At 40.9% G+C, this 23,177-nt stretch overlaps 1 pseudogene; it reads right to left on the bottom strand.

The window, feature by feature from the left end:
• Nucleotides 1-794: 794 nt before the first annotated feature.
• LOC127425990 (intraflagellar transport protein 52 homolog) lies at nt 795-21,582 on the bottom strand (annotated as a pseudogene).
• Nucleotides 21,583-23,177: the final 1,595 nt, after the last annotated feature.

Genomic DNA, 23,177 nt, shown 5'->3' with positions numbered 1-23,177 from the left:
CTCCACTCCCAACCACTGAACTCTGTAGCTCCTTCAAAGTGATTGTTGGCCTCTCTGTGGCTTCTCTCACAAGTCTCCTTTTAGTTAGAGCGCTGAGTTTTGAGGGACGGCCTTTTCTTGGCAGTGCCTGGGTGGAGTGGTGCAGTTCCATTTCCTGATTATTGATCCAACTGTGCTCACTGGGATATCCAAACATTTGGATATTATTTTGTACACTTTTCCTTATCTATGCATTTTTATTACTATAAACTCTGTGGAATGCTCTTTGGTCTTCATTTTCCTTCAGATTCACAGCCTGACCAATGATCCTTCAACAATGGGTTTTTTAATCCAGAAAATGTGATTTCAACTTTAATGATTCACAGGTGGATGCCAATGGTAAAGTAACTGTGTCCTCGTTAGGGCAATTTTTTTCATCTGTGTAACCTGGCAACTTCCACAGCACAGGGGTTGAATGCTTGTGCAAGCAAGATATTTCAGTTTATTATTATTTTTTTTAATATATATATTTCCCAACATAAAACCAATGTCACCTAACAATAATTGATTTTGAGTTCCAGTGTTTTAAAATAAAATATCAAACAGAATGAAATTTCATTGCACCATTTGTAATTCAGTAATATGAGATAATTGGTCAGGGGTCTGAATACTTTTGCAAGGCACTGAGTGTGTGTGTGTGTGTGTATATATATATATATATATATATATATATATATATGCAGTAATTTTCATATTAAGCAAGGAGTAAACAATCATAAACAATGTTTTATTTTTTGTATTATGGCTAGCTATTTGTTTTTCAGTCAATGATCAGGTATCCAGGAATTTTACAGGGCCAAGATGGCAACCCTAGTTGTGTTCCTTATTTAGCTTTTACTTATCATAGGCATGACTGTGTGCAATTTGTTGTGGAACAAAAAGTCTCTTTTGGAAGTAATATCAACCACAAATCTTATTTTACTCTGAACTAATTTCTAACTGTAATTTCCAGAGGGACCCCATGGCTCAAATAGTAATTGTCTTCTGTTTTTTAGGACTACAAACTGAACCGTTCCATTGTTTGTTACACAGAATCTCAAAAGCAAAGTCAAAGAAAATGTATTGATGAATAGGACCAAGTTTTTATTTGAATAGTTTTACTATTTGCATGGAGTTGATTTTTTAAATATGATTTTCTCGTCTTTTCATCCTCTGGGATTTTAGTGTGCTATGTGTGTGTGTGTATATAAAATATTCAAACAAGAAAACACAGTTTCATTTTTAAAATTTATGGAAAAAACTAAAAGTAAAATCTTTTTTACATGAAAAGATGTGAATACCTCAAATCGGGCCTACACAGTCTCAATTATACAGTTCATCGTGTTCTGATAAACCACACATGACTGCTCTCATACTTGGAGTAGTGCTGAATTGCATTAGTTTCAGTTGCAGTCTGAGTGTCTAAATGTATGTGCATGCATCATCTCATACACAAGCCATTGCTGTATTGGTTCATGATTCCTTCCAGCTTCAGTACATGTCAAACCTTGCTTCTGTTGTGTCAATATCATGTTCCTTGGGGAAAGGAAAAATGGTTAAATTAAAACTAAACTCTTCATCGAAGATTAAATCCATGTTCAAGCAAAGTGAAAATGTTCAACTCACTTCATTGAGCTTCTTGAACTCCACCACCTGGAAGAAGACATGTTCCAGTATGTGCTTTGCATCTCTCTTTTCTTTGTCTAAATTCCCAGTCACTCTTAAGATGTCTCCACATTTACGGACATAGAACTCAAGATCATCTTCGGTACCTTCGGGAAGATATCCGATCCATCAGTAGTCATCATTGAGTGTGTTTGCTTGCATAATCTTAAACTGATTATGCTGACAATGTGCCTGGTCATTTAAATGCCTTCGACTGCATTCCTTTATTGGGATAAGGTCAAACTGTTTAAACATAAACCGATAGGCAAACATAGATTTTTGGCCATTACCCCAATCTGGCGTTCTTACTGGCTTATCCAACGTGTGCAAGTGTTGCTCGCATGTCTGTTTACATTTTGACATCAAAAGCAGAGAATAATCAGATGATTTCAAGTCTTATGTAAATATGGTTTGCTTGCTTTGTGTTTGAATAAAGTGATTTTTGGTAGTCATCAGTGTATTGGTGTGCATGTAAACGCACTAAATGAGCACTTTACATGCAATTTTACAACGATTATGCTAAATAAGCCGCTAACGTGTGTGGTCAGGTAAACGCAAATGGCTTTCCATTATCGATGTACGGTCATAAATTATGCACGAATAAAACGATCGACACAGGTAGATTCCGTGTTGCATGTAAACACCTTTACCAGCATTCATATTGGCTTATCCAATGTGCGCAAGTCTTGTGCACATGCGTCTTTGTGGTCGGACACCAAAAGCAGAGAATAAATAGATTTTTTCAAATCTCATGTAAACGCGGGTTACTCATGTAAATCTTGCTTTGTCTAATTTCTTTTCAAAACGCTGATTTTTTTTCTTTCTTTTTTTAAGGAGTTGTCAGCGTATTGGTGTGCATGTAAACTGTCTCAGTGACATACAGATCACAACAATGACAGTATCATGGTCTTCTGACTTGGCTGTAAGGTCCAGTTTAGTGTAAAATGTAGTTACTCACCAAGTGACTAAAACCTTATTAGGAACTGCAACATTACATGGATTAAATAGAATTAAAATCATTCATCAAGTATTTCTACTCCTATCTCTTTAAACAGAGCAAAAGTCGATGTTACAGTGAGGCACTTAAAATGGAAGTGAATGGGGCCAATTTTTTGAGAGTTTAAACAGAAATGTGAAGCTTATCAATTTTTAAAAAGCACTTACATTAATTCTTCTGTTAAAACATATGTTATTTGAGCTGTAAAGTTGGTTAAATCGTTGCTTTTACAGTCGTTTTAGGGTTTTAGTGTTTTCAGCGTTCCGTAGTCATGGCAAAAAAGTTGTAAAATTGGATTTAACTTTACGCAGAAAAGGATAGCAAGTGATTCTATCATACCAAAATCATGTTAACATGCATATTATTTACGTTTTGTGGCAATACTTTTGAAACTGCGAGTATTTTAATGTTTACAGATTGGCTTCATTCATTCAAGTGCCTCACAGGAACTCCAATTTCTGCAAAGTCAAAATAAATGTTTGTGGTAATCAACATTATGCCACAAATGCTGTCGATTAAGCTTAACTTGTATTCTTTAACCATCAAAGGATTCTCTAAAGATGTATAATTTTTTCTCCACAACTCTGTGTGAAATCTTCATCACTACCAAAAAAAATACATAATGACAAAAATCATGATGCGTCCTTTTCACATTTTACAACTGACAGATGGAATTTCACTGAAAAATGGAAACTGGCCCATCTTGTATAAGATGCTGCGAGTCACATGAACAAAAGTATATATATATATCATAAAAATAATGCAAAATACAGTTTCATGGCTGGTATATTTTCTCAATTGTTGCATTAAGGTCATTTGTATGTGGCCGGGCAGAGTCTAAGCTGAATGAGTAGCATCACTGAAGCTCACATTTATTTGAAAACTGAGCCAGCCTCATTTTCTCTGAAGAAAAGGTCTCATCAAGGTCAAAAAGATCAAGCATGGGTGGGGGCAGGTCCCTAAAGGCTGACTGAAAGACCTAAACAAAATACAAAGACCCTGCTTACACCTTGTATTTAGATGAGTCTCAGGTGATCCGATCACATGTGGTAAGGCAAGACACATCGTTGCTTACACCTGGTCGCTCAAATGCATCTCCTGTGACCACTCGAGGGGAGGTACTATGATTTCATGAGGACATACATCAATCACTATATGTCAGTGTACTACTGCATGATTTTAAAGTGCAAAAAGATCATAAAAGACAAAAAGCGCGAAAAACAATGAGTCTGAGTTTGGAGCCAAATGTCAGAAGCTGGACGAGACCATCTCTCTATCCACGGCCGTGATGACCGTCTCTGCCAAGTCAAGCATCAGGAGGAGCACAAGGCACAGGAAACTGCGTGGGGAGAAAGCCCTCATTGTCTCTGCCAACCAGACACTCAAAAAGCTAAAGATCCAGATCATGCATGCATTTTCTGTTGCTCCGTTTGACCAAAACCTGTCCATAGAAGGATGCTGTTTAACGGACGACTCTGCCACTCTAGGAAGTCTCGGAGTCATCACAGAAAGCATCATATGCCTTAAGGCTGATGAACCAATTGCTGATTATGCTGCAATGGATGATGTTTATCAAGTCTGTCTGCCTGAGGAAGGATTTACTACTACTACTACTACTAATAATAATAATAATAGAGGAGTTCACATGACGCCATGCAAGAAGCAGACGTGTGAGACACGAGCTCTGCGAACTTTGCTAGTTTTTTAATTATTTTCATGTTATAATCCGGTGAAATTCGATACACCCAGTTACATACTTGCTCTTTGAGGTAACATGGCAAAGAAGTCAAAATCCTCAGACTCTGGAGACATTAAAAGGCACTTACGTGTTCAAGCTGAGGCATCTGGCAGCCCTGTGAGCCGGGGACTCAATTTGGAAAGCACGTCGGGAGAAGAAATTCAGCGTCAACTGTACAACATCTCGGTGATGCTGACGAAGGTTGTTGCTGACTTGGAGGATCTCGCTGTAATATGTTGATCGATTACGGCGATGGAAACAAAATTGTTTACAAGAGTGACAGAAGTTGAAAAACTAATCGATTATCTTGAGTCATCAGAAAGAGAATTATCCGCTAATCCGCCCACATCCAAAACAGATTTGGAATTAATTTAGGAAAAACTGGAATATTTCAAAAATATGAGCCGAAGGAATAACATATGAATTGTTGGAATTCCTGAGCATGAAGAGGGCATATGGTGAAATTCCTGGACGAGCTCTTCCCGAGTCTGCTCGACATAACAGGTCACAAACTGGAAATCGAGCGAGCTCACAGAGTCCCGGCTCGCAGATATGCTGAGGGAGACAGGCCCCGAACGATTCTGGCCAAATTTCTGAAATCATCCGATAAAGATCTTGTGTTGCGCCAGGTGAGGCGCAAAGGGAAGCTTTCTTGGAAGAACCATAATATTTTCTTGTTCCCGGACTTTGCAAATTCAACAAGAGAGAAACGCGATCGGTTCAGGGAATACAAGAAACTCTTACACCAACAGAAGATAGCTTTTGCACTGATGTTCCCGGCCAAACTGAGAATAGAAACGAAGAATGGTCGCAAAGTATTACATGTCCAAAACAGGCACTTGCCTTCATAAATACATTGGAGTAAGCCATTTGATGTTTCTTATATTAGTGGACTGCCTCTTTGTTGAGAAACTCTATTATCTGAGAAAGCTGGGTGCCTTTTTTGTTTCTTTTTGCATTGGCTCCGCCTAGCGGCTGGAGTTTGTTTTTAATGGCATGACTCCAAGAAACTTTTGCATTGATGGAAGATCTGTTTTACACTGAAGTTCCCAGTCAGATCGAGAATGGACACTATGGATGACTGCAAAATGTCACACGGACTGGGAGATGTTCCAGTCCGCCTCTGATGACGACATCGAGCTTTACGCTGATAGCATAATGTGTTTCATCAAAAAGTGCGTGGAGGACGTGGTTCCGACCAGAACAATATGGATCTATCTGAATCTAAAACCATGGATAAATAACGATGTTCGCGTGGCACTTAATGTGCGGACCTCCGCTTTTAATTCCGGGAACGCGGAGGAGCATAAACAAGCCAGTTATGCCCTCCGAAAAACAGAACAGCAAAACGCCAGTACAGGAACAAGACTGAAGGACAGTTTAACACCACCAACTCTAGAAGCATGTGGCAGGGAATTAACATCATCACGGACTTTAAAGGGAATAAAAACTCCACCATAAACACCGCTGCCTCTCTTCCAGATGAGCTAAATACTTTTTATGCTCATTTTGAGGGAAATAACACCACCCTCGCGGAGAGAGCTCTCGCGGCCGAAGCTACAGAGGTTAGTTCACTCTCCGTCTCTGTAGCGGATGTAACCTGATCCTTCCGATGGGTGAATATCCGCAAAGCCGCAGGCCCAGACGGCATTCCGTGTCAAGCGAGCGGAGCTTGTGGTGGACTTCAGAAGAAAAGACAGAGAACACAGTCCCATCACCATCAATGGAGCACCAGTGGAGAGAGTCAGCAGCTTCAAGTTCCTGGGTGTCCACATCACTGAGGAACTCACATGGTCCATCCACACTGAAGTCGTTGTGAAGAAGGCTCATCAGCACCTCTTCTTCCTGAGACGGCTGAGGAAGTTTGGAATGAACCGCCACATCCTCACATGGTTCTACACCTGCACTGTAGAGAGCATCCTGACTGGCTGCATCTCCGCCTGGTACGGCAATAGCACCGCCCACAACCGCAAAGCACTGCAAAGGGTGGTGTGAACTGCCAGACACATCATCGGAGGTGAGCTTCCCTCCCTCCAGGAAATATATACAAGGCGGTGTGTGAAAAAAGCTCAGAGGATCATCAGAGACTCCAGCCACCCGAGCCATGGGCTTTTCTCACTGCTACCATCAGGCAGGCGGTATTGCAGCATCAGGACCCGCACCAGCCGACTCCATGACAGCTTCTTCCCCCAAGCAATCAGACTTCTGAACTCTTGATCTCCCACGATCAAAAAACATCAGCACTGCACTTTATTACCCTTACTCTTATATCTCACACCAGACTGTCATAAATTATATTATTATTATATTATATTCTCTCTTAACAACTGACTATCAACCGACAGCCTGAATGTCAATACAGTACAATACTGTACATTCTATATTTACTACTATATATACTTTTTTATATGTTTTTATTTTTTATTTTGATTGAATTGTCTATCTATATAGTGCATATTGCATACTGAAAAGTGTATGTTATTATTTGTATATTGCTGAGTGTAATTATGTGTATATCAGATGTTTAAATTGTGCTGTGTTAATTTGATGTTATTGTAAATTGGTACTGTCTCATCACTGTCACGAATGCTATGTTGATCGGAACTGCACCCAAGAATTTCACACACCATTGCACTTGTGTATATGGCTGTGTGACAATAAAGTGATTTGATTTGATTTGATTTGCTCACATAAAGGACGTCTTTTATAAAGTTGACGGGCTGAGTAAGTTATGGTGTATTTTTTTGTTGTTGTTTTTTTGAGCGGCCTCCAAGTAAGTTTGGCTCTTGATCATCCGAGGAACCGGGATGCCGGTTTTGTTTTTCGTGCTGGCTCCGCCTAGCGGCTGGAGCTTGTTTTGTGGAATTGCACTACTTCGGGACAGTTGTGGATAAATCTGTTCGTTCTTTGGCTTATGCCTCCTGTTGGCTGGAGTTTGTTTTGGTGGAGTGTTTTTGAGGGCCAGTGGAATTATTGCGTTTTGGGTGATGGGGCGGTCATCGACGTAGGTGACAAATACATAAACAATTGGGTCCTCACCAGTGCGATGATAGGCAGGCAGATTGTTTTAAGGGGTTGGAAGTCGGTGGGAGCACCCTCAATTCGGGAGTGGTGCGAGGAGATGGGAAGGGTGGCAACCTTCGAAGAGGTAACTTGTAGAAGGCTGGGGATATGGGATTCTTTTATTGGGAAATGGGGTAGATATCTGATGTTTTTGGGGGGGCTCTCAGAGTGGGTCTGTGGAGAGAGAGGTATAGTTTAGAGTTGTAAGTTTATTGTATGTGTATATGTATGTATGTATGTATGTATGTATATATATATATATATATATATATATATATATTATTTTATTTTCTGAATATGTGTGTACTTATGTAAGACCACTGGGATGTTCGTTTGGGGTTGGGTGGGATTCTTGATTGGGGAGGGGAAGTAGTGGGAGTTAATGTTGATTCATGGTATGTATGTTTTGTTTTTCTTTGCTTTGGAAAATCAATAAAAATGTTAATCACAAAAAATAATAATAATTTTTATTTGTAATGCATCTTTCTTGTACTCAAAGCGCTACAGTACATTACAATCACAGTCTTACAACATAATATACATTAACAACAGTCACAAACAAATTAACAATTAAAAACATGATTAAAAAGGTACGTTTTAAGCAGTTTTTTAAAACAATCAAACGAAGGAGCATTCCTAATGGAAACAGGTAGTGAGTTCCACAGCTTAGGAGCAATGCAAGAAAAGGCCCTACCACCCATGGATTTCAATTTACAAAGAGGCTGATATAGAGAGATAAACCAGCAGAACGAAGAGAACGGGAGGAAGTATACATGTTACCAAATCACAAATGTAAACTGGGGCCAGCCCACGTACTGTTTTATAGGTTAACATAAGAATTTTAATATCAATACGAGATTGAAGTGGCAGCCAATGTAATTGAGAGAGGACAGGGGTAATGTGCTGACGTGAAGATGTGTGAGTCAGGACACGAGCAGCTGAATTTTGTATGTATTGTAACCTCTTGAGTTGGCCGGCAGACCTACAAAAAGTGAGTTACAATAATCAAGCCTGGATGTAATGAAGGCATGAATAAACCTTTCTGCATCAGGCAGAGAAAGAAAAGGACTGATACGGGCAATAATTCGAAGTTGGAAAAAGGCTACTTTTTTTATGTTTTTAAATTGAGTGGTAAAAGAAAGCTGTGCATCAAAAAATACACCAGGTTCCGCACATGGTTTGCAGGATTAAGCTGTCAATATTAAGCTGTCTTAATTTAAAGGCACTGGGCTGTTAGGACACTGAGGGAAGCTCCAAATTTGAAACAATGCTGATAATGTCAGAGCAAGGATAAAGCTTGAATTAGTCATAGATGTTCATTGTTGGGATGAAGTTGTCATTTTTTGTTCATTTTATTATTTGTTTTTGAATGTTGCAACAACTTCAAAATTGTCTTTTTGCTATAAAACATCATGCTGGCTTTAAATATTGAAAGATGTTGATGAGTTCTGCAAGATTTTGTGGTCGTACCTACCATAACTGTATAAATACGGGTCGAGATTTCCTCAAAAGACATTCCATTTCGATGGAATTCCTCTTTGTTTTGTTGCAATGTCATGTTCAGAGATTATGGTCTGATCATATATAGTGTGTTAAACAGTAAATCTCTGTAAATCTTTTTGTTGAAAAGAAGCTTGTGATGGCACTGCAATAGAGCTCGTACATATTCATGAGCAACATAAATATTAAAAAATTGTAGTCTTTGTTTCAGACCTGCAAACTCAGAAGAGGTGAAAAATGTGACGTGTTTATGAATTAAATCTCTGTAGGGGGGTCTGTGGGCATCCCCCATAAGAAAATTTTTGTGATTTTAACATGTAAACAAAGCATTCTGGTGCACTCTGACAAGAATAAAGAAGAAAATAAAGGGAAAAGACAACATCTGCTTCAAATAAAAAAAAAAAACACATTTATTGACACCACTTCACTTGAACTTTCTGGCACACCAGCCACAACTTGCTGGTCAACAATTTATTTATTTATTTATTCAGTCTTTTGGCCTGCACAAGTCTTTCAAGTGCCCATTTTTGCTGCTTAGCAATGTGCCTCTTTCTTGCAACATTTTCTTCCTCTTCGGCTTCAAGCCTTTTCTCTGCAGCACTTGTAGATGGCTGGCAGTCAAACTCCAACCTCCTCTCTCGGACTCTGAGCAACTTCTTTTGTCACTGGGCCTTCTCTCTTGTTCCTGCCGAATTAATGATGCTGAACAGCCTCCTGTCTACTGCCCCAAAACTTAACATCATCCCTACTAAACATCTCTATGGCACTCTGCTTCCTGGACTGCAAAGTGTATTTCACAGTCTGGATGGCACTAAATGTAGCAATGTTCATGCTGGTGCTTCTGGGGTCTATGATGTCGCCATCAGATTGAAAGACGATTCCACCAAGGGACCATGGAAGATGGACATGGCAGCTTTTACAGCTTGGCACATACCTGGATATTTTCCTGTTTCAAAGACAGAGACCCACCATGTCACAACATCATCTCCCTCATTGAAAGTGGGCAGGGTCTGGTCCACACTATACTGAAGATTCTCCTGGTGAGTGGCAGCATCAGGTGGCAGCATGTGACATCATTTGTGTGAGCTTCTTCAGTTCAAACCCAGTCTGAGAGTGCCCTCTCACAACTGGATCCATGGCAGACAAACACTGCAGGGTCTTGCTCTGCAAAGGCAGCTTTTTCTGCAGGTATTTGGCACATGTAGTGTATGCCCTGGAGACTTGAAGGAATGGCTTCAGCAGCTGAAACAGAGATCAACAACAATAAGCACACATACACTACTGTACATATAATAATACAAACCCAGCAGAGGCTCCAAATTAATCATTCTGTTTACTCACAGGATGTTGTGGATGTGCCATTCTGAATCGATCTGCGTCCCGTCCCGCATACATCTTTCACAGGTAGCAGTTTGCCATCAAAGTCCAGAGTAGACAGAGCTTTGGGTATTGGGTTCAGGTGTTCAGACTGAACAAAGCAGGCAAGGAAGTTTGTGAAAACTTGCAGCTGTTTGTCATGCAGTTTATGGACAAGTGTCTGAATGCCCTGTGAGGAAAATAACATGAAGTTATGGTTTAAATGTACAAAAATGCACACAAGGTATACAAAATAATTATAACTCGACTTCAAAAAGGTAAGTAATAGGATTCAGTTCCACCTGCACCTCAGCCCTGACTAAAGCTGTGCTACATAAATAGGGTCTTCCTCTTTTAACTCTCTCATTCTGCAAAAAAATGGTCCAGATATCAGCTGGCTTCAGGGCTCCTTTTTCATCATCATATAAGTTTGTTAAGGCTGAACCCAACTGCATCCGTCAACTTTAAATAATCCGCCAGAGCCGAAACACTTCGGTTTAAAGCAAAGACTTCAGCGTGCTTGCTGATTGGAAAATACTAGAGACGTCCTCTGCCCTACGTGACACCTGCTGTAGCGGCAGCTAATTACATGATATATGACCAAAGTGAAGTTTATACACAAATATTAAACACTCAAATTGTTGTTTCGCGACTTTGAAACATAAAACTGATTTTACGTATTTCTCAAAACTCAGGTCACCGCTCTCAATACAATTAACAGCCATCTGAACACTTTGTCCTAAACAGAAGTGTTTTCTTGATTTTCCTCATTTTCTCGAAACACTATATACAAATTTCTCTAATCTAAAATTCATGCTTTTAAAACAGTTAACACAACTAAATTAAAGTCATACTCTCAAATGCACATGTCAGGTTGTAAAATCCCTTCATATTGATATCTGCTGTGTTAGTAATGCACACAGCAAAGAAAATGCAATTTACTAAAATTTTCACACAACTGTCATGACTTTGCTATCTATAAAAGTAGATTATGAAGTTAGCTTGTGTGCTAACAAGCTTACCAACAGGTTGGGAAAAGTTTGATGGGGTAACGTTAGGAAAAATTTATCATGACACATTAACTTGACTTTCTAACCGACAAAGTAACTTGATTTGGCAAGTTAATGTTACTGTAGCAACTAGTTACCTAAGGTTAAGTTAGTTAAAAAGCATTACATCATTGGCAGCAAACTTACCTCAGAATTGTAGTACCGCGAAAAGTTGTCTTGATCCATGGAAAAGACGACAATGCCATTTTCTTGATTCTGATTGGCCAAAAGAGTCGAGGTGCCGCACCAAAGGTTTTATTGAGAAAAAGGTTAGGACAGCTCTAGATACGTTTCTGTATGTTCTTTCATATGGGCAATAAATATTCTTTTTACATCTTCAAAAAAATAATAATAATAAAATAAATAAATAAATAAATAAATGGTGCACTGTTCCTTTCAGATGCGGTTGAAATTCAATCTAAGCACAGATGCAACATTTCAAGCAGAATTTTCCATTATTTTAGTGGAGTACCTGTATTAGCTGAGCTTCAGACACGTGTGCTTCTCATCTGTGTCACTGAATGCTGAAATCAGACACACTAAAGAAGATCCGTGAAGTTCACTTGCATGTACATGTATTTGCTTTTTAGAATGGTCAATCTGATGGTTATTTACTTTTAAAGCCGCTCGTAACGCAGCGGTTGATTGACAGGCGAGGAGGTAGTGCTTTGCTGCTGCCCAGGACACATTCAGAATGGATTAGCGGATTTTTACACCTTAAATAGGATGTGTTCACATGTGTTTTTGACTATCTCCGTATGTGGTTTTTGTGATCAGATCACAAAACGTTTTTCACCCCTTTTACACCTGTATTTAGTGCTGACCACTTGTGGTCAGATCACCCAAAATGCATCTTAATACCCGGTGTAAATGGGGTCAAAGCCTCAGCATATTGTGAGAAAGCAGCATTTGAATGCACTGTATACATTAAGCTGCATACTCTTTCCTCCCATATACATGAGGCTCAACCAGTAAGCAGCTTTCTCCACAGCAATGTAATTTCCCAGCAACGCTTGTGTAAATAACAAACAAGGTATCCACGGATGACTTCGCTATTTTATTCCCCATTGCTTCACTTTATTTCTAGATATTCCAGTTGTTGCTGTGTTTGTTTCCTCAACTTTCCATTGTGACCTGCAGTGAAATTGTGCTGTAATAGTGGGGTTTCCCTCTTATGTAAAACTCAAAAGCGAATATACATGAACGTAAAGGACAGTCGATATTTTACATTGGTGTTTATAAACGGGTATAGTTTATGTTTGCATTTGCTTTTCCCACAGCACTCCCAGAAATGTTGAATTCTGTCGCTGTGTTGACTTGTTGTTGGGCTCCATCCTATGACGTTTGTTATCTGGTCTGTTCACACACATGCACACTCTTCAAAAACTTGTAAGAACGCCACTAATGCATTTACATGGCCACATAAACCGCGTTCTCCGGAAGAAACCCCGGTGTGTTAAACCGATCTCTCTGCCTTAAATGGCATAAGGAAATCTGCGTTCTCATTTACATGACGTTTTAGAATGCTGCTTTCTGTAAAAACCCTGGAATAAACCGTTTTATAAGTGCATGAAAACGTGGTCATATAAATGTTAGAAAATAAACTGTTATGATTCATTTTGAAGGACTGTTTTCTATTATATTTCTTATTAACTACAAATCTATGGTCAGAGTTGGCTTAACTAAGCTACTTCAAAAGTAACCCATTAGTTAAATATGTACTAAAAGGCTAAACGGTGAACTGAGAATCTATAATAGAACTTAGCCAAGTAGAATTAAACAGGAATACTAAGAGTAGGACTGAGAATCTGTAAAATAGAACTTAATTGATTGGGGCTAAACGGTGAGTCGAGAATCTAAACTGAACTTAGCCAAATAAGACTAAACCGATAAAGCCGAGAACATATAAGGACTTAGTCTAAAACTTACTAATATCTTAAACTGATGAATTTGTAGCTAAAGGACCTGCGTCTGGCCGGCACAGGACCCAAATATCATTGAAATAACAAATGCAGTCTAGAAGAGAGAATTACTAAAAATAATTAGATACAAAACTTAAATTCAGAGCATAGATACATCTATGAGGTTTTTCATAATTGGAGTCAGATGAAATAAAGAAAATAATTCATGATAAGATTAATAATACATGAAACTTAAATCAAATAATTCAAGTATTATTTAATGCGCACGATAAGACAGAACACGCAGGAGACCATCAGCCACGCCATTGGATGCAGCTATTGGACCAGTGGGTGGCCCCTTACAAGTGCAATGACTGGGGAGGTGGAGCCGGGGCCATCTACATCAGCTCTGCGTCAGGATGACGTAAGGGAGGGGGAAGCCTCGGCTTCCCCAGCCCTTTGGGGAATTCCCGCTGGGGATTTCCCTCTGGAGCAGATGCGAGACGAGACTCTTAAGCAAGCGTTTGATCATGTGAGAGTAATTGATGGTCAACGTCTTCAGCCACACATTGCACTCACACATCCGTATTGTTCAATTATAAACGATCGGTTGTATCGAGTGACAGAGGATGCTCAGACAAAAGAGGATACAACCGTTGTTATTACCAAAGAGCCGTCTGGAAAATGTTGTTCCAGGCTCATCACAGTCTGATGGCGGGTCATTTAGGACAGGGGAAATCAGTAAACCGTCTCATAGCCCGTTTCTATTGGCCGGGGATTTGCGGGGATGTTAGCCGGTGATGTGCGACGTGCCGCGAATGTCAGCTGGTGAATCCACCTGCCACTCCAAAAGCGCCATTGCTCTTTCGTTGATCGAGGTTCCCTTTGACAGAGTTGGCATGGACCTCGTCGGGCCATTAGAATGGTCAGCACGCGGGCATCGCTTTGTGTTGGTTCTGGTGGACTACGCAACGTGATATCTGGAAGCAGTGCCGCTGAGCAACATCTCAGAACGTAGTGTTGCGGAGGCACTCTTTAGAATAATCTCCCGAGAGGGGATTCCGAAAGAAATCCTCACTGATCAGGGCACTACTTTCATGTCACGTACACTATGCGAGCTGTACGAGTTATTGGGTATTAAATTCGGACACGCGTGTATCATCCACAAACAGATGGCTTTGTCAAATTATTTAATAAGACCTTAAAAAATATGATTACGTTCGTGCGCGAAGATGCTCGGAACTGGGATAAGTGGCTCGAACCCCTGTTATTTGCAGTGTGAGAAGTCCCGCAAGCCTCCACAGGGTTTTCCCTATTTTAATTGTTATACGATGTTATAATCATAATCACTGTGGCGACTATCACAGGAGAATTTGCTACAGGCTCAAGAACGTCTGTCCCAGCGGGAGCTTGGCTATGGGTATTTGCACAGGGAGATAAAGTACTTGTATTGCTGCCCACATCTTGCTCGAAATTATTTGAAGTGGCAAGGGCCCCTTGAGGTCACACGGCGAGTCGGGGAAGTCGATTATGAAGTAGTGCGTACGGATAGGGGCGGGGCATGTCATATTTACCACCTCAGTCTCTTAAAACCATGGAGAGAGGTGGTCCCCGTATCCTTGGTGATGCTAACTCCGGAGAGGGAGGAGCTCGGGCCAGAGGTGAATCTAAAAGCCAATCAGTTCACCCCTGTCCCTTGCGGAGACCACCTCTCACCGTCACAACGTACGGAGGTTGCCAGGTTGCAAAATAATTTTTCTGACGTGTTCTCGCCTGTCCCTGGCCGCACTAACCTCATAAAACACCACATCGAGACAACCCCAGGGGTAGTGTTAGGTAGTCGTCCCTATGGCTTACCTGAACACAAATAACAGGTTGTAGGGGAAGAATTAAAGGCCATGCTCGATATGGGGGTAATCGAAGAATCCCACAGCAACTGGGCCAGCACGGTGGTTCTGGTACCTAAGAGCGATGGCTCGGTCCGATTCTGTGTGGATTATATGAAAGTCAATGAGGTGTCGAAATTTGATGCTTATCCAATGCCTCGTATTGAAGAACTGCTCGATCGGTTGGGCTCGGCTTGCTTTTATTCAACACTGGATTTAACAAAGGGATATTGGCAGATCCCCATGACACCGATGTCCCATGAGAAAACCGCCTTCTCCACACTGTTTGGGTTACACCAATTTGTGACCCTTCCGTTTGGTTTGTTTGTGGCCCCGGCTACATTTCAGTGTCTTATGGACCGAGTCCTTAGTCCGCATGCTGCATATGCCGCTGCTTATTTGGATGATATAATTACAGTAATGATTGGCAACGGCATATGCAGCATCTGCAGGCTGTTCTGAGGTCATTGAGACGAGCGGGGCTCACAGCAAACCCGAAGAAGTGCATAATTGTGTGGGTGGAGGTACAGTATCTGGGGTTCCATTTGGGTCACAGGCAGGTGCGACCCCAAATTGATAAAACTGCAGCAATGGCGACCTGCCCGAGACCCAATACCAAAAAGGAGGTGAGACAATTCCTGTGGCTGGCCGGCTACCATCAAAGGTTTGTGCCTAATTTTTCTGACGTCACCAGCCTGCTGACTGATCTCACTAAAAAGGGAGCCCTAGACCTGGTCCAGTGGAAAGAGTCATGCCAACAGGCTTTTACGCAGGTAAAAGCTGCACTTTGTGGCGGGCCGCTTCTGCATTCCCCTGACTTCTCTCTCCCTTTTGTTTTGCAGACGGACGCATCGGACAGGGGGCTGGGTGCTGTACTGTCCCATGTGGGGGGGAGTGCCTGGGGGGGGGGGAGTGCCTGGTGCCTGGTGCTGTACATTAGCCGGAAGCTCTCTATGAGAGAGACGAAGTACAGCACCATAGAGAAGGAGTGCTTGGCCATCAAGTGGGCGGTCATTACTCTCCGCATCTATTTATTGGGATGGGCATTAACCCTCTGTTCAGACCATGCCCCGCTCCAATGGTTCCACCCCATGAAAGATACCAATGCCCGAATCACCCGTTGGTATTTGGCGCTCCAGCCATTTAAGTTCGAGGTGGTCCACAGACCGGGGTCACAGATGGCTGTCGCAGACTTCCTCTCCAGAAAGGGGGGGGGGCAGTTCTCCCGGACTGAGTCGGACTGTGGGGGTATGTGGAGGTGAGGGCGTGGTCAAGCGCCCTTCTGGGGAGAAAGCGGTAAGCAGTCCCACCTGAGATGAATTGCTCCTAATTACTGTTTCTCTGTTGACAGTGAGAGATGGGGGAGATAAAAATGTGTCCAGGATGGAGAGAGAGAGAGAGATACAGAGCAGAGACTACATGTCAGCTACCAGTGTTTCATACAGAGTGTTGTGCTGAAAAGCGGACCTGTCTTATCTTTTATGCTGCATTGGTTTTGAGTGTGAAGCTGCAAAGCGATTTTGAAAGCTATTATTTTGTTAATAAAACTCTGATTCACGTGGACTGTGAAAACCGGCTCCTGCTTCCTCCTTTGATCCAAATACGAACCTTTGCTACAGTCATGTTAATAACTTGGCAAATTTTGGGGCCTATGCAGTTTGATTCTAAGCACACTATTTTTTTAATTGTTGTACAATAAACAGTTTGGGTACTGTGTTATGTCATCACTTGATGTCAAGTGTAAAATCTTGAAGCTATTTTTAAATAACAAATAAATGACATTTGGGTTGTGAGAAAAGTTATTCTTTTTCGACAGAATATATATTTTTTCTTTTATGTTGTCTTGAAGTAACAGCTAAATACAAATGTGCATGCACAGGAGCTAATGTGAGGTGGGAAACAGCAGGACTCACAGCAGGCTGCAGAGGGGGCAGAGGTGTTTCAAACTGTGGTGTGATTAACTGCAGAGGTTCACGTTTGACATTCAGCTGCTTGTAGGCACTGGAAATAAAAACATAAAATAAGTTTACAATTATACTCAATTTTTTTCGATCACTTTGGACATAGGCAATGCAAAATAATTATATTCGTGTTTTAGATGCTGAAGGCCTGTGTTCTTCCTCGATGACTGAGGGAAATTAGTTTGTATGCAACTTTAGCAGAGACATGGCAAATAGAGATGTGAAATCTCGCGGGTTCTCATCTCCCTCCTGCAGACAAACTCTCAGCTGGTCAGACAGACTCCTTGTGTCTAGCAGCATGGTGTAGTCTGTGATCTGGACAAAATAAAGACAGTCTATTCACTGAGGAACAGTGAAGTATTTACACTAGCGAAGTCACATGCATTTTTACTGATCTGAACTTGGCCAAAAGTATCTAGTTTTATGGGCCATATACTGTACATAAACTTTACTCTTCCCAAACAGAACTATGTATGGCCTGCCAGAGATAAGTGTCTCTTTTCAAAACATGAAGGCCCAAACTTACACAAATTAAATAAAATTTTCGTCATCACACCCTGTCATCTTCAGAGGTTTTGAACTTGTAAAGCTGACGACTAAGAAAATGCAGCATATAACAAATGTTGCCTTTTGTACCGCAATTGTAAAAGCAGTTTAAGCCGCCTCCTGTTACAGTTTTCATGAGCCATATCAAGTGCAACAATATTTTGCTGCCCACATTACTATCATCACAAAAGCAAACTACTGTATGCTAAATTTGCATTTGACACAAGAATAGTAGATGTACATTTACAGTATGTGTCCAAGTGTAAACAGAATGTGCATAACCAATAAGATAATGAAAATAGGCATAATGTCACTTCAAATCCTTGAATCATGACCACTGTGGCTTTAACGTAGTCCAGCCAAATGTTTTGAAAATAATGATGTGAACTCTGTTATGCAGGTAACTAGTGTAACCGCTCACCTCTGGGTCTTCTGCGTCTGTCTGGTTCAGATGAATGCTATCGGTTGTGAGCCACTGGAAAACAACATCCTGGAACATGTAGAAGTTATATTTTATTATATTAAACTAAAATGCCATAACAATAAAAACAATAGTCACAATAGTTTTACATTTTCTTCATAAAACAGGGTGGTGGGTTTCAAAGATGTGGGTGGTTGCCAGGGCATTGCTACTCTGTTACAAAAGTATCAAGTGGTTTATGTGATAGCTAAGGTGGTATGTGTGGTTGCTTTGTACTGGCAGTGGCCAAAGTCGAAAGAGGCCATGCCTAAGTCATCATAATATAGAGCCCCAAGATATGTGGGGGCCTCTTTCAATGTAAGTTTATTGGATTTTTGCAGGATGAGTTACGTGCCAAATTTTAATACTTTAGGGCTTTGTTCAAATCCCTAAGAATGAGCAATACATATAGTGATGCTTGTCTTGGCAAAACACCACAAATAACTGTATATCCTACCATTATTTTTCTATTCTCCTCCTTGTCCAGATACTGGTCACTGAACATGTGACATGAACCCAGAACTGCCAACTTGCCAGCATTCTTTAAAAACAGAGAAAATAAAACATTAATCCCAATGAATGTGACAAAGTTAAGACCCAGGTCTGAGGTTAAACACAATGAAATGGACTGTACATACCTTGGGATGATAGAAGGCAAGCACAGGTCTATTGAGCGGAAAGCACACAGAGCCAGTGGACAGGACCGCCACTGCAGGCTTCACCACATTTAATGTGGCCCCATAAGGGTATATAAAGGTAAGTGCCCTATAATAAATGTCAAAAGAATTCACTTGGTGAATCTCACACAAACTGTTAGCCAAGAACATGTCCAGGTCATATTTCACCCCTAAAAAAACTAGAAATTATATTTTGTATAAAGAATGAAGCATATTTTTAAGATCATTTAGTTTTTTACATTTACATTTATGCATTTGGCAGATGCTTTTATCCAAAGTGACTTACAATGCATTCAAGGTATACATTGTATCAGTTTATGTGTTCCCTGGGAATCAAACCCATGATATTAGCATATATCTAGTGCCATGTTCTACCAGTTGAGCTACAGGAACCATTTTTTTGCATTGAGATATTATTTTAATGACAATTGATGTAAACTTTAAATGAGAGTATGGTGACGCCATGCGAAGGGCAGATGTGTGAGTGACGAGCTCTGCGCACTTTGCTAATTTTTTTAAATTATTTTCATGATATAATCCGGTGAAATTCGATACACCCAGTTACACATTTACTGTTTGAGGTTGTGGCAGTGGGGGCGTGGTCAAGCATCTCTCCGGAGAGAGAGAAAGCGGTAAGGGCGCTTACATCTGAGTTAAATTATGTCTAACACCTGTCTCTAATTTCAGTGAGCATGGGGAGAGCGGTATAAATAGAGCCACACCGCAGGTAGACGGGAGAGAGAGCCTGGGCACCAGAGACCCGATTGTGAAGCCAAGAGTTTATAATTGCAAAGTTGAGAGTTTATTTTGTGAAGTAGTTTGTGGATTTTTAGAGTGAGTTATTGAACAGTGTAAAAATCTTGAAAGAGTGTATTTGCTGCAGTGAGGAAAATAAAACACTTACCTGAACCAGGAAATGATGGCCTCAGAGAATTGACCTGATTGAAATATAGATATAATACTATTTTGTCGCAGAAAGTGGAGTTTTGGTTATTCAGGGCAAGACAGTCATACTTTGAGTCGGGTGACAAAGCAGGGAAGCTTTTGGCTAGATATATAAAGCAGAGAGAGTCTTTTTCTACCATTCCCTCAGTGAAATCTGCTGGTGGTGAAATTTTTACCTCAGCCATTGACATTAATAATGCTTTAAAAGAATTAGAAACTCTGTGGAACCATTAGATCTTCCTAAACTGAAGACTGAGCAAAAAAAGCTCTTGATTCTGAGATAACCTTGGAGGAGCTTGACGAGGTAATTAAGTCCCTACCAACTGGCAAGGCTCCGGGGCCAGATGGTTTTGCCGCAGAATTTTTTAAATCCTATGCTACAGAACTTGCTCCACTTTTGTTAGAAGTTTATACTGAATCTTTAAAGAATAGAACGCTTCCCCCAACCATGACACAAGCCCGGATCAGTCTGATTCTTAAAAAGGACAAAGATCCAAGTGAGTGTAAAAGTTACCGTCCAATCTCCCTGATCCAACTAGATGTCAAAATTTTGTCAAAAATTTTGGCTAACCGATTAAGTAAGGTTATGACATCTCTTATACATATAGATCAGTCTCCGGTCACTGCCATCTCACTTGATGCCAAAAAGGCGTTTGATATGGTAGAATAGATTATCTTTTTAAGATTTTGGAAATGTATGGGTTCGGGAGTACATTTATTGGATGGATTAAGTTACTTTATAAACACCCTGTAGAAGCGGTACAAACAAATGGATTAATTTCAGATTATTTTACTCTGAATAGGGGCACTCGGCAGGGTTTTTCCAGGTGGGAGAAAGCAGTGTGTAGTGTAGATGCAATGGCATCATCAGTGGAGCGGTTGTTGCGGTAAGCAAACTGCAGTGGGTCCAGTGAAGGAGGCAGCACAGAGCAGATGTAATCTCTGATTAGTCTCTCAAAGCATTTGCTGATGATGGGGGTCAGAAAAACAGGACACCAGTCATTTAAGCAAGTGATTTTGGATTGCTTTGGTACAGGCACAATGGTGGACGTTTTGAAGCATGTGGGGACCACAGACAAGGAGAGGGAAAGGTTGAAAATGTCCATAAAAACACCAGCCAGTTGGTTCGCGCACACTCTGATGATTCCTGGGTTGCTGTCTGGACCCACAGCTTTACGGATATTCACCAGTCGGAAGGATCGGGTTACATCCACTACAGAGATGGAGAGTAAATTAACCTCCACGAGGGCGGTGTTATTTCCCTCGAAAAACGAGCATAAAAATTATTTAGCTCATCCGGGAGAGAGGCAGCGGTGTTCTCGGCGGATTTTTGCCGTGATGATATTAAACTGTCCTTCAATCTTGTTCCTGTACTGGCGTTTTGCTGCTCTGATAGATTTGTGGAGGGCATAACTGGCTTGTTTATGCTCCTCCGCATTCCCGGAATTAAAAGCGAAGGTCCGCACAACAAGTGCCACACGAAAATCGCTATTAATCCAAGGTTTCTGGTTGGGGTAGATCCGTATTGTTTTGGTTGCAACAACATCCTCTACGCACTTTTTGATGAAACACGTTACGCTATCAGCATAAAGCTCGATGTCGTCATCAGAGGCGGACCGGAACATCTCCCAGTCCGTGTGATCAAAACAGTCTTGTAGGCTCAGTAAGCTTTTTCAAGCCAACATAACTAGATAAAAAAGTTCATCAAGACAAACTTTGATGTTGGCTTGAGAAAGCCTAGCCTGAAAGTTTGAAGTATTTGTAAAAGCTTGAAGTTTGAAGGTTTTAAGTTTGTAGTAGTTACAAGTTTAAGTAGTAGTTTAAAAGGTTCAAAGTTTAAAGATTATAAGACCATTCAGTCTATCAGATATATATATATATATATATATATATATATATAGATATATAGATAGATAGATAGATAGATAGATATGTTCTAGTTCAGAGATATGTGATTTGTTACTTGCATGCTAGGGTAACCCCATATGTTTGGTAGACAGTTAGCAAGGTGATACTCAAAAGGCTCCTTCCTACCCTGAGTCCAGTGAACTAAACCAGAAGTCTCTACATTGTTCTGGTGCAGAGATATGTAATTTGTTACTTGGTTGCTAGGGTAACCCCATCTGGTTGCTAGGCAGTTACCACGGTGCTACTCAAAAGGCTTCTTTCTACCCTGAGTCAAATGAACGAAACCAGAAGTGTCTACAAAGTTCTGGTGCAGAGATATGTAATTTGTTACTTGGTTGCTAGGGTAAACCCATCTGGTTTCTAGGCAGTTACCAAGGTGAAACTCAAAAGGCTCCTTGCTGCCATGAGTCCAATGAACAAAAACTGAAGACTCTATGTTGTTCTGGTGAAGAGATATGTGATTTGTTACTTGGTTGCTGGGGTAACCCCATCTGGTTGCTAGGCAGTTACCAAGGTGATACTTAACATGGCTCCTTGCCATCCTGAGTGAAATAAGTCAAACCGGAAGTCTCTATGTTGTTCAGGTGAAGAGATATGTGATTTGTTACTTGGTTGCTAGGGTTACCCCATCTAGTTGCTAGGCAGTTACCAAGGTACTACTCAAAAGGCTTCTTGCTACCCTGAGTCCAATAAACGAAACCAGAAGTCTCAACGTTTTCTGGTGCAGAGATATGTGATGTTACTTGGTTGCTAGGGTAACCCATTTGGTTGCTAGGCAGTTACCAAGGTGATACTTAAAAGGGTATTTGCCACTGTGAGTCAAATGAAAAAAACCCGAAGTCTCTATGATGTTCTGGTGCAGAGATATGTGATTTGTTACTTGGTTGCTAGGGTAATCCCATATGGTTGCTAGGCAGTTACCAAGGTGATACTCAAAAGGCTTCTTGCTACCCTGAGTCCAATGAACGAAACCAGAAATCTCTACAATGTTCTGGTGTAGAGATACATGATTTGTTACATGGTTGCTAGGGTAAACCCATCTAGTTGCTAGGCAGTTACCAAGGTGCTACTCAAAAGGCTTCTTACTACCCTGAGTCCAATGAATGAAACCAGAATTCTCTACGATGTTCTGGTGCAGAGATATGTGATTTGTTACTTGGTTGCTAGGGTAACCCCATCTGGTTGCTATGCAGTTACCAAGGTGCTACTCAAAAGGCTTCTTGCTACCCTGAATCCAGTGAATGAAACCAAAAGTCTCTACAATGTTATGGTGCAGAGATATGTGATTTGTTTTTGGGTTTTTTGGGGATTTTATTTCCCTTTTTGACCTAATTTGGAATGCCCAATTCCCGGTGCGCTTTTAAGTCCTTGTGGTCACATAGTGATTCACCTCAATCCGGGTGGCGGAGGATGAATCCCAGTTGCCTCCGCATCTGAGACCATAAACCCGCGCATCTTATCACGTGGCTTGTTGAGTGCATTGCCACGGAGACATAGCGCATGTGTA

The sequence above is a fragment of the Myxocyprinus asiaticus genome, chromosome 35, assembly GCF_019703515.2.
Source record: "Myxocyprinus asiaticus isolate MX2 ecotype Aquarium Trade chromosome 35, UBuf_Myxa_2, whole genome shotgun sequence".
NCBI lineage: Eukaryota > Metazoa > Chordata > Actinopteri > Cypriniformes > Catostomidae > Myxocyprinus > Myxocyprinus asiaticus.
Note: the sequence above shows the minus strand (reverse complement) of the source record. Positions and strands in the feature narration are given on the sequence as shown.